The sequence below is a fragment of the Centroberyx affinis genome, unplaced genomic scaffold (genome assembly GCF_046629955.1).
Source record: "Centroberyx affinis isolate AG114_WGS23_722 - 3 ecotype Tasmania unplaced genomic scaffold, CSIRO-AGI_Caff_v1 ptg000280l_1, whole genome shotgun sequence".
Taxonomy (NCBI): domain Eukaryota; kingdom Metazoa; phylum Chordata; class Actinopteri; order Beryciformes; family Berycidae; genus Centroberyx; species Centroberyx affinis.
The window spans coordinates 130,001-143,419 of record NW_027278959.1 but is presented as its reverse complement, the minus strand read 5'-3'; positions in this window follow the sequence as shown (position 1 = coordinate 143,419).

Genomic DNA, 13,419 nt, shown 5'->3' with positions numbered 1-13,419 from the left:
AAAACCAACAGAAATGAGGTAAGAGGCATTTCTCCACCCTCAGGTTACCAAGGTAACCTGCACTCCCTGGCCTCCAGATTATTATTGCTTGTTTGGTGTAAAAGAGCTGTGAGCATCCTCTTTATTACTGTACAGTCCAGTCTGCAATGCACAGGCCAGGATTAATCCATCTATTGTATGGCCTAATCTATATTGCTGTGAAAACAATTCATTTTACATGATGTGAATGCAACCATGCCAAGAAAAACATACCAGTGTTTTAACAAAGCCTGTGTGTCTGTGTAGACAGAGGAGCTAATTAGAGAGGAACACAGTGTAAGTGGGCATATGTGCACTGGGGGACCAGTCAGCCAACACACTACAGGAAAGCGCTGTGGGGGACACAGGCAGGCAGGCGACTGACCAGCTCCAGAGCCAACATGGAGCCAACACAGAGCCGCCATGGAGGCATGTTATGGTCGCAGCGCCCCAAGCCCCTGGCACAGTTTCCTTAAGCCCTGTTTGTAGTGGCAGGGAGGGGTGGAAACTGCAGACATACAGACCCCACCACAACCTGTCCTCTCTCCAAGAGTGGACCCACTCTGCGCTGCGGTGTTAGCTGTGCGTCTGTGTGTGTGTGTGTTTGTGTGTGTGTGGCTGTGCATGTTTGTGTGTGTGTGTGTTTCTTCTAAGCTGCTCTTAAGTGCTTTAATTGGATTATCCATAATGAGTAAACAAACAGCTACAGCAACAAAATAATAAGCAAATGAATAAACGTGTCACAAAGCACTTTGCTGTCTTCCCTCTCTCCTTCCCTCCTTCGCCTCCTTTTTCACTATCAGCACTCTGCCTCACCACGCTATCCTGTCCTCGTTACTCAACCCTCTATCCCTCCCTCCTCTCACTTCGCTCATTTATTTCTTCTCATGTCCAATTATACCGATTAAGAATGATTCAAAAACACCACTGTTGGGAAGGCGTGTGTGTGTGTGTGTGTGTGTGTGTGTCACACTTGAATGAGACAGGCGTTCTTAAGTGCCTGCTTTGATGTTTGTGATGAGCCTATGATTAGTCCTGTGATTCATTGACAGAGAGAGAAAAGAAGGCGAAAACGAGGGAGCCGGCTCTGGGGAGAAGGAAAGCAAAAATAAACAAATGGAGAATTTGAAATGACATCTGTGAATATTATTAGAACATTAATCTGCACTGATGACACAGATGCTTAAGCCATCTCCTTCTGTTATTGGAGGACAGGAGAGGAGAGGAGAGGAGAGGAGAGGAGGAGAGGAGAGGAGAGGAGAGCAGAGGAGAGCAGAGACTAAAGTACTTTACTCTATTTTAATACCGATTTATGGTGCTATAAAAAGGGCCATTTCCCAAAAATCTATACAGAAAAATCTAAGCCAAATCATTTCATCACTTTCTCTGCCCTAATTGCAGCCATATGCAATTTTAAAGGCTGTTCTACCTTCTAATGGTTCCCCAGAGGAACAAGGGGTTAATTGCTGCAGCTGGTGATGTAGCTCCTCAGTACTAAAGAGGTGAGGTCTCTCTCTCTGTCGATCACTCCCTCTCTCACCCTCTCTCTCTTGCTCTCTCTTTCTCTCTCTCTCTCTCTCTCCCTGGGGGATAGCTGTCTAATAAAGTGTTAAGGAGACAGGCTAAGACTTTTTTCAGCTCTATACTGCAGTGGGCCTAGTGATCAGGCATCAGGTAGATATCACACATCTTACACGGAACGCCAAATTAAAACAACTATCAATAGAATGGATATAATAAACCGCGGACTGCTTGGCGTGATAGAGGTTCCTTGGGAGCGTCTCTGGACAGGGTTTGATCCAGCAGTCTGACTTTGGCTGGACTGATCCAAACAGGTGGGTAGTGCGGGGGAGGGCGAAGGACGGGAAGCAGCAATACAGAGGGGGGGGGGGGGGGGGGGGTTGTGAAGGTCAGTGAAAGTCACACAGCAGAGAAGACAAGCAGGGGATGGAGGAGTGAGAGAGTGAGAGAGAGAGGGGGGGGGGGGGTTGAGCAAGGTGGAGGTCCCGCATGCTATGAGGCCCCTATCCCCGCCACTGATTAAGAGACAAACAGAGACAGATGAAGGAGAGAGGTACCGGGTGCAAAGAGAGACAGCGGCGGAAATAGAGAGAGATTACATGGATAGACGGAGAGAGAACAAAAGAGCGGGAGAGAGTGGGAAGTACAATGTCAGAGAGAGAGAGTAAGGGTTGGACCCGACTCCTCTGTGTCTCAGCTGTGAGGGGCACCTGTTCACGGTTGGACCACCTCCTCCCGCCAGCCTTAATCAAATTTACCACAGAGACAGACTGTGCAAAGCCTTAACTACGCCCCCCTCTAACAAGAAACCCACTGCGCGTTACATCCGAATAATCTCTACCTCTAACCAGGCTCACACTGCGTGCCACATCCAAAGGTGTCCCACCTCTAACCGTACACCCACGCCATGTTGCACCAAATCTGAATAATCCCCTCTCCAAACTCACATTAACTGCTTGATTTATCAAAATATTGTCCTTCTCAGGAAGGTCACAGTCTTTGTAATCTTCCTCCTTTTTTCCCTCCCACAAATGGCAATAATACATTCTGTAGTGATTAGTTACACAAGTGGCTGTCCTGTTGCAATAAGGCCTCATACTCCTCAAATGACTGCAATAAAACACCAATACATCACCAATCACTTTTTATCTTCTTCTCTTTCCTCTCATCCTTTCTGTCACTCTAACAACTCATATCTGCCGCTCTATTTTTCCTTTATTCCATTAATTGCTCTCTCCATCTCCCTATCTCCTGTATAACAAATTGACACTACTTACTGCAACTGACAAAATTTATTAATAGCATTTTTCTTGTAGATATGATTCAATCCATCATCTCTCTCCCCCTCTCTTCATCTCTTCTACTATCTCTGTTTCTCATTCAATCTGTCGCTCCCTCTCCTCCCACTCTCTCTTGTAAGAGAGAGGTGTCAGTTTCAGTGAAACAACTTAATTCTGATGTCAATGAATTAATTAGATGTGTTAATGAGCTAGCGACAGCTAACCCAAATTAAATTAATACCGTAATGGCCTCAGACAGCGAGAATTAGCTCCCATTTCAGTAAACGCTTTCTGGAGTGTACACAGCCACTAAAGATAGACACACACTCATACACTCACACACATACACACACACAGCTCAAACAACATCCATCCCCCCGAGCAGATCACCATCCAGATGTAATTAACTGACTAATTACAGGAGCTCGCACTCACTACCCCTCCCTTCTCTGTCTCTCTCTTCTCTTTCTAGCACTTTCACTATCTGTCTCTCTCACTTATTTTCTCATGCTCTGTCATTTGACCCTTTTTCAGAAGAAGTTTGCGTTGATTCTTTCTTTACATTTTAGTTTATTGATGTGTTTGTTTGTTTGTTTGTGCATCACCTATAGCTGTAAAGGAGTGAGGCGTTGTTTAATGCCTAGTCGTGAGCGTCGCTGTGTTCTTCTCTGCTCTTCTTGTCATCACACTTAAAGTCTCATTACACACTACAGGCCTGACTTAAAGGCTGTTTAGTCTGCCATTAGCTCTAATAGTGACTCCTCCACAGTTGCCACGCTCCAATGGACCTGCTGATGGGAAGCAGTGCCACCAGACTACTAATCTGATCTCAGAGGCACAAAATGGCTGCTGTCTATGTGTGGTCGGCCGGGCTGGAAGTAAAATGGTGTCACAAGTTTGGGGATCTCAGCTTTTGGCTGATTTGCCATCAAAATAACTTTTTGTTTTTTGGGTCTGTCCTGTCTTCCTTCCCCTTCCTTCCGTTCTTCCTTCTGCCTTTCTTCCATCCAAATTTCTTTCTTTGTTTCTTTCACTACCAACATAAACGGCAGTGGTTTGGTTTCTCTCTTTTATCTCTCATAAGCAGAATGGTGGCAGTGAAGAAATTTCCCCACTTGGTTATTGTTCCCTGTCTCCACTCTTTCTATCTCTCCATTCCTTCATGGTCTCTCTCACCTGGTTACGCTGTGAACGGGCTGTGAACAACACTAACGGAATAGGTTATAATCCACTCGGAGACCTTGTGAGAGCGTGTTACTGGTGTATATGTGCATGTGCGTGTGCTTGCCTGGATGCTTGTATATGTGTGTGTTTATGTGTGTGTACAGTGGGTCTGTCTACGTTAGCATGAGTGTTTTCCTGGGGTGAGACTCTGTAGGGAGCGAGCTTCTCTCACAAACACCATCTGTCAACAACAGGCTCACCTGCTAGCAAACATTTAGCTCAGGAACCATCTTGCCTGCTCTCTCTCTCCCTTTTTCTCTCTCGCTCTCCCGTACACACACATACACACAGCAATACAATTCAGCAATGTCAAAGCAGAATATAATGTAATTTCCCACTTAGTCAACTTGACAATCTCACCTGCTTTGCAGTCTCTCCAATCCCTGCAGAATACACACAGATATGTGTGTTTGTGTGTGTATGAGAGAGAGAAATAGAGAGAGAGAGAGATGCTGAAGAGATAAAAAGCACAAAACAGAACATTTGACACCTTGTCTGAACATGAAAATTGTTGGGTTAGAGAAGAAGAAGCAATATGTAGAAAGGGGAATGATTCAGGGAGAGGAAAGGTGAGAAAGAGAGAGATGAAGACAGGAGGGAGAGACTATTACCTGAGGTGTCGGACTAAATTAACTTCTCATCATCACTAATTAGCCCCTTGTTCCTTTGTTCCCTCCAGGTGAGTGCTACCTATATTATGGTGTTTGTGCCAGTGTAGTGTAGAGTGTGCGTGTGTGTGTGTGTGTGTGTGTGTGTGTGTGTGTGTACATGCACGTTCCTTGTTTTGCTTGGGAATGACAGTCCCTGCTAAGCAGCAAAACATTCTGTCATTCCCTATTGCTTGTGCATCGTCTTTTGTTACACGGCTTAGATATTCAGCACAAAATCAATGTCTAGTGTCACGTTATTAATCTGTTTCATATTTTAATGTGTAAGTCAACAGCCTGTACATGTAGAGTATACATACCAGCACAATAATACTCCAAAACAAACTCATCCAAAGGAAATAAAAGGATCAGAAAGTAGGAATCCTATCACCAAATCCAAAGAGGAAATTAGTTGCTAGTTCATTGCAATATGCTAATATGAGAACCCAACATTTATTGGACATCTCAGAACCCCTTCATTTAGTCAAAGAATAATAAAAGCTATACTAGATATGGTAGCAATGCATAGGGAAAAAATATGGAATTGTGAAATGTGTTCGAGCCCAGTTCCACCAAGAAATTTCTGAGTATAGGAAACATTTCTTTTGAAATCTAGCCAGCAATAACCCCCTAATTAGTTGGCTACATGTTTAGGTAAATAAGGGGCTTTACACTAAGCATGTCTCACATTACCTTTGGTGTATTAGCACATGATGACAAAAGACATATTCACGCTATATATGCACGCTTTCTCACCGGCACATTTTTAAAATGTAGCATAATCTGATTATTCAAATAGATGTTAATTAGAGCCATTTCTTCAAAAGATGGCATTATTTGACTGGATAAAAGCAAGTCATCTCCGAAGATTCCACTAATGCCACAAAAGAACCTGCGTGGACATAAAAAGAACAGTTCTGTCTTTTTTTTTTTTTTTTGTTACATTTATTTGCTCAATTTTCTTTTGTTTGTCTTCTGGTGGGACATAATTTGAAAAAGAACAATGACTTGGATGAATAACCTGATATAATACATATTCATGGTGTTTGATGATCCACTTGTTTGAGACACAACAAAGGTAGCTTCCGTTCCTCTGTTATCCTCGCTGCTCCCAATCCCTCCTTCGCGCCTCCGTCAATAGTTTGCCTGTTCATTCCTCCTTAATTATCTTTTGAAATCCCCCTCTGTTTAAACCTTTGTCCTTTTCCCATGTGGAACCTATAAACAGACAGCTTTCTGGGGAAAATAAAAGGAGGAGGGAGAAAAGAATTGGACATTTCTCAGGTTAATCTTCCTTCCTGCTAAAGCAGAAGAAGATTCTGTTTTGTGTCTGTAGCACTATTGCTCTGAAGCGATACTGTTGGTGTGACTGTTTATGCACACCGCCCTTTACCTTTAAAGTGTTAACAAGGGTAGCATTACAAGTTCAACACATCAAGGCTATGTGAACTTAAAAAAATCTGACATTAATTAATCTAAGCAAAGCAAATGGTCTATATGTTACCCACTGTAAAGCAACAACAGACAAGAATAGCTTCAACAGTCTCATTGCTAGAACAATTGTAATTACAATAACATTGTCTGGTAATCCCTCTAAATAGGAGCCAGGAACTAAATCGGTTTGATGATGGCGGTGCTCAGCTTAGTTGCCTTTCACCGGTTTGTACGGTAATCCTCATTAACAAAACACTAATCTCTCCTCAGTGTTGCCATGTTCTGTCCCATCCCCCACTCCCATATAAAACTTCACCAAACTCCTCGCCCCACTTTACCACTACTGCGACAGAAAGCAAAGACACTGATCAACTCAGTGGATTCAAAATCCTATCAGCGTATATTCATGGATAATTGTAAAATTAACCTGCAGAAACACTCTGTTTCATCGGCTTATAGTAAGACACAGGAAGGATTCAACAAAGTTTCCTAATATTTAGTCAACTGTTTACAACAGGCTCACAGATGTCACAATCCTATCAACTACTCACACAAATGTTTGTACGTCCACGGTAAATTATGAATTGGGGCTATTATGTTGCTACAGAGCATAATTTAGTCTCATTCAGTCTACAAAACATGAAGATCTATGTTGAACAAAGGATTGAGAAAGCTCTCTTCTTGTCACTTGGCTTACAGCAGCTGATACAGTTGAGAAACGGTTTGAATTTTAATTTACTCAATAGGCCCAGTCCCCACTTTTGTCCTTTGTCTTTTGGTAGTAGCTGCTGATGGAAAATATTTTCCCCAACATCCAGGTCCCTTGACTGTAACTCAAAATACAGGTCAATTTGTTCTATTGTAAGCATAAGCATAAAACACATTCACAGTTTCACAATATGAATACAAAAGACGACAGGCTGTCGCATATTGTCACTATCCAGACCAGTCAATTAATTTGAAAGTAACAGTTAATTTGAAAGACACAGTTAAGAACCGACAGCAGTATCGTCCAGGAGCTTATCTGTATTTCCGTTCAGAACAATCAGGAACCGCTACCAAATTTGCAACCGGTCTCGATTGGTCTCTGAAGAAGTGGAATGATATTTAAAGCAATTTTGACAACTCTCCACGACCAAGTTCAAAATATGTTCTGCCATAATGTGCGTGAGTTTTTAATTACAATTTTACAATTACAATTTAGGCATCTAGCAAATGCTCTTATCCAGAGCGACTTGCAATTAGTGTAACGGTAAAATAATTGCACATTCCTCAAGCATCAACAGGGTGAGTAGCCAGATAATTTGGGGTGCCATGAAAACTAAAAGTGCCACAACATTAGAAAAATAAAGTAAAAACATTGTCCCCATCAGCAGTTGTGTTAAATCAATAAGCAAGTGTATGTATAATAATCTAAAACGAGATCGACGAGACTTCCGGTTCCGGTGCCACGTTGCTAGCATCTTTCCTGACGTCTTCCCGGAGTATTATTAATTTTTTTCCTCTAACCTCTCCCTCTTAATTCCTCCCTTTTCAACCTGTAAACTGCATATCGTTCAATTTTTTCTGCACCTCCCCTCTCGACTTCTGTTGGTTTATCTGTAGCAATTTAGTATCATCTGTTAGCCTAGCTTGTTTACCTAGCCGCAGCTAGTTAGCAGCTTTAGCTATTAGCCCTGTCTTGTGGGCTTATTTTTAGCAGTTTATCACTGTTCTTAGAGGTGGGTGTTGACTAATTGTTATGGAAATGAGAAAAATAACTCTCGTTGGGTAAAACATTGGTTTCAGGCTGATGTTCAACAGTTTTGTTGAGTTTCATGTAAATGTATAATTCAGTAGCACTTTATGTGGATAGTTCAGTGTTGATACTCAACTATCAGACTAGATGTTCAACAAATGTCTCTTTCCTATTTGTTGCATCTCTACATACAATATAACCCTGATCCCATATCTAACCCTTACCCTAACCCTAAGATAGATCTGATAATGATAAAACCTGTGCCAGTGCCAACATGATCTCACACAAATTTGTGAAATGAACACAAACTCTCTCAAAATAACGTTTCTCCACCACAAACTGAATTACGTCCCAAAGGTTGGTTAACGGTTAAGTTTAGGCAAGTAAAACGACTTTGGTTAAATTTAGACAAGTAAAACAAGTTTGGTTAAGGTTAGGGTAAAGGTTATGGTTAAGTTTAGGCAAGTAAAACAACTTGGTTATGGTTAGGGAAATGGTTTTGTCTTTGTTAAATGAAAAAAACATTTGTTAAAAAATTAAAATGTGATTTACGGTTGAAATGTCCTTTGAAAACACTGAGAATCGAAGGGTTAGGGTTAGGTTAGGGTTAGGATTAGGTAAGTGAAAGGTTAGGGTTGGGTTAGGGTTAGAAGGCAAACGCATACGCCCCTCCATCAACCCAACAATCACGCCCTTACTGGCCACCATGCTACTTCAGTGTGACACTACTTCCTGTTTATAGTCGTGTCTCCTTCACATAACTGTTTCATGCTGGGAAAACCAACAAGTAATTTGCTGTTAACAAGTTGTGTTCATTTGACGTTTTTTCTGTGAGATCAGTCTGGCCAGTGCATAAAATCAACAATAATTATGTTGCTGGTCCCCAAACCTAACCAAGACATTGAATATCTATAGACTACTTTTCACACTATTGTATCACCTGTAAATCAGCAGACTTTTTAGTGACACATAGTCAGTTGATACTAAGTTGAGTATCAGCCTTGGACCATCCAAATAAAGTGTGAACCATAATTCTACAGCACCATGTTAGTAATGCCTTGGCCAAGAGTACCTTTGCTGGTACTGTGTGCTACTAATTGAAGAATTCCATTACATGCATATGGAAGGGAGTATTTTAATCTGTTCTTATACCTTTATAATGCTACTACCATTTGTCAAAACAGAACATTATAATGACAATCCATACTTACAGTAAGTGATGTTAAATGAAACGAAAATTCATGGCATGATAATTTATTAAATACAACATTTAAATATAACTTTAGACACTCCTTCCTTATTACGTTGCCGTGACATGTATACCACCAATTGACAGATCCTGGAATGTCACTTTTACGGTTGTCACAATACAAGTTGGTTGTCTGGTTACATTGTTACATCATTATAATCAAAACAACAGCATTAAAATTTAGGTAATGAATTCCCAGGGTCTGCATTTCATATTGCAGCACTACTAAGTTGAGCAATGCAAATAGTGAGTGCCTTAACTGTCAGTGAGCAGAGTAGAAAGCAGTTGTCATTAAGAAATTCATCTTTTGATATAAAACTTAATTTTGATTGAAATCTGTCAGTGATTTCTTATAGGAATCAATGTGGACTATCCTAGATTATTTCAGATTAAAAAAAAACAAACAATATTTAGATTTTTTTTTTTAATCAATGCCCCAAAGGACAGTTGTTGTTTCAATCTTTGTGCACCATCATACTAAACAAAACCTAATCAAATGCAGTATTTAAAGACAATGATTCAGCAAGAAAGCATGAAAATGCTAAAAGTCCATGGTCTGTTTTTCCACCATACAGATGCAATGCCAAGGTTTTCAATGAACCCTTGTGCAAGCAAATGCACACTCAAAATCCTCAGTACACATGTTGAATAGGTCTAAGTAAGACCCAAGTAACTTTGCACAGTCTGAATCAGGCCCTATGTGAATATTCCTTATATTTATATGGCCAAATATATTCTGGATTGGAGCTTTAAGCTTTACTAGAGTGTTACAGCAGGATTCACAAAGCCTTCCTTCGTTAGCTGTGCCTCTTGGTTTCTTACATTTAAAACTCTTGAAGAAGAGTTAGTTTTATTTCAATGCAGCAGTCTTTAGTTGGTATGGAAGACAACTCACATGTGGCCAGTGTTGTTGTTTTTTTTGATGGGCATTTTTTAGACCAAAGCCTTCTCTTCTATGCAATTTCCTAGCTAGACCAATTGACTCTGACACACCTACAGCTGGAGGCTACTCCCCCACAATCCTTTGCTTTCTAATTATTCAAATATCAGACAGGAATGAGAGCCGTGATTCGCCAGCCCTCTTCAATTAGTGTTGTGTTAATTAAAGAGCATCATCAGGTTCTCGTTAGTGATTAAACACCCGAGTGTGATTACTTAACTCAGCAGGGCTCCTGACGAATCATCTGCCCCCTGATCCCTCCTACGAATGTATGTGTGTGTAGTGTGCGTTTGGACATGTTTGTGTGTGTGCATTTGAATTTTAGCAAAGCTAAGGCGCTAGCAATGGGAACAGATTCTCCTGCTCACACCGCATATCAATGCTGCAATGAACACTGCATATGCAAAACTGTGCGTACGTGTATGTGCAAGCGTGCGTGTGTGTATTTGTGTGTCCGATTAAAGAGGGATTTTTGTTCACTTGCTGATGAGGTGTCTGAAGTAAGTTAATTGCCTATCAAGAGAGCAAGCCAGCTCTGCCTCTGTACGTGTGCGTGTGTTTGTGTGTTTGTGTGTATTTCCATTTGTGTATTTGTCAGTGGCTGTGCATGTATGTCTATGTCATTTCACAAGCTAATTGCCTATTGGAGGACTGCTCAGGTCCCTGTCCTTTGCTTGGACTGAGTCTGTGTGTAAGTGCGTGTGTTGGCATATGCATGAGTCCATGTGCATAATTATGTATGCATATTTGTGTGTGTGTGTGTGTGTGTGTGTGTGTGTGTGTGTGTGTGTGTGTGTGTGTGTGTGTATGTCCCCAGCAGAGTAGTGTACCACCAGAGGACTTAGATGCTAATTAAGATGAATCCACCTCTAGCCCTCTTGGCCACGCCCCTCTCTTACATTCATCAATGTTATGCAAATTATTGTGCAAAATCACATTGCAGGCCAGACAGATCATAGCTGTCCCATCTGACTCACAGTAATATACAGTATTTAATAACACTGTGTACACACACACACACACACACACACACAAACACACACAAACACACACACAATATCAATATCCATGATTTAATAATGCAATGTACTGATCCATCTGGTTTCACAGGCCTTATTCGTGGCCATGAGAGCATCACCACGACAACAGGGACCAGAATAACAGATCTACAGCAAGTGTGCTAATTGAATGCATGTGCATGTTTGTGTGTGTGTGTGTGTGTGTGTGTGTGTGTGTGTGTGTGTGTTGGTAGACACAATGAAGAGAGGGGTAGGACATTCTTCATTTCTGGAAAGATAAAATAGAATTTAATAAACTAGCATACACACACACACACACACACACACACACACACAGATACCCTCAGCAGGTGAGCGTAGCTGAGTTGACACTTTGTCAGCACAGTGTAATTTGACATAATGAATGCAAGCATCGTTACTGCTGTTAATTGGCCAGACTAATTATACTCTGAGGACGTCATTAGAGAGAACCTGCCGCTCCAACTGTGTGCATGTGTGTGTGTTTGTGTGTGTGTGCAAGCATGCGTGCGTGCACGTACGTGTATATGTGCATGTGCTTATGTGTGAATACGTGTGTTTATGCTATTATGTCAGGTTGGGGCAGACGGTGGGAAAAGTGGAGTCGGCTGCAGGAGAGGGTGGGGTGAGCCTGGGAAGGGGAGGGGTGAAGAAGAGGAGTGCAGGTGCTCACAATTGATGGAGGGCTGGGAACAGGGGTGGAAGGGTGAGGGGAGGTCTAGTTTAGGTACTCTGTGTGTGTGTGTGGGGGGGGGGGTTAGACTACAGGCCAGAGAGAGGTTAGACAGGAAGGCAGGGGAAGGCAGGAGGTTGGAGCAGTGAGAGGAGGTGGAGGACAGGTGAGGGAGGAAGAGTAAGTAAGACTTCAGGCCAGAAGGACCAGCTGCAAAGTCAGAATAGGTTACATCATGAAAAGTTCATCAGAGTATAGAATGTTTTCTGCCAAACTCAGGGGTTATTATATATTACATATACAAGGGGACTGCCATTCTGTATTCCTATAATTTGTTCTAAATGCCTATCCATACAGGTAAAATAAGCACAAGCGCTTTGAATTATGATTTTATTAACACCTAATATCTCTGACTTTTCTCACTATTTTTAAATGTTAATCATCCATCCTACAGGTAAATTACTGAGATGGTTTCAAGGTATAAAGACGGGTTTTCTGTTGCTTTCTGCAAATTACTAACCTTCATATCTTGCCTCCCTATTATTATATTATTATTATTAGTAGTAGTAGTAGTAGTAGTGTTACTGACTTGTTCCCCTCTTTTTCTCCTCCTTTTTTTCCTCCTCCTTTTTTTCCTCAATTCCCCATCAAGAGGCAAAATGAGGCTTTTTGCCAGGCTGTCATTGTAAATAAGAATGTGTTATGAGTTGACTTGAAAAAAATTAATAAAATACCAGCAAAGACTGCTCCCATGGCACAAAATGGATAATTTCAATGCCAATGCATTCAGTCTGATAGTCACAGGTGACTGGGTTCATACAGGGTGACCATGGTGAGTGTGAAATGAGTAAACTAAACATGTGTTCCTGGACCGGATAATGTGATTTCCCGTTAAATTATTCAAAATGTCTCTCTCATTGAAAGGTCCTGATACATGGATGCATACATCAGTTGATATGACACAGTGTGATCCAAGCTATACCCAGTTCATGAAAGCTTTTACATTTGCTGTTCTAAACACCTAGGAGAGGCTAGCGGTTTCCTGGGAAAAATCCTCTGGCACACAGTAAGAGTAAGTAAGTAAGAGATGTGTTTCCTCCAAACAGCAACAGCAGTTTGTTTGGAATAAACAGAAGAAGGACTGGGTAGTTGGCATGACCAGCAATAGCCTCCATGGCTGAACAGACAAAGAAAAGAGCACTAACCTATTTACAGAAACTACAGAAATTTCATCAACAGAAAATCTAAGGCAAAATAAGTAAAGTCACTTAGAGGAAAACAAACATGCTAAAAAGGAAAGTGACGATGACTGAGCCCAAAGTACTCTGAACATCATTATTGCCTTTCTAGAAGGAAAAACACTCAAAGATGAGAAGGGAGTGGTACAGATGTGGATCTTTTTATTTTATACTAGTAGACCTTGTATACTATAGGTCCCGTCCAGTGATAATGTAATTGTAAGCAGTGGCTGTCTTTTGTCCATATAACATTATTGGTTGAGTATTTGCTATCGACTGTAATAGATAAATAAAACATGTTTGATATATTTATACAGTGTAGATATTATCGTCTTTGTAGACATGGTCGCTGATAGGCACTGGCTTTTATTTGCTTCACTAGCCTCAGTAGCCAATGCTTGTTTGTTTGGAGGTGTGGCA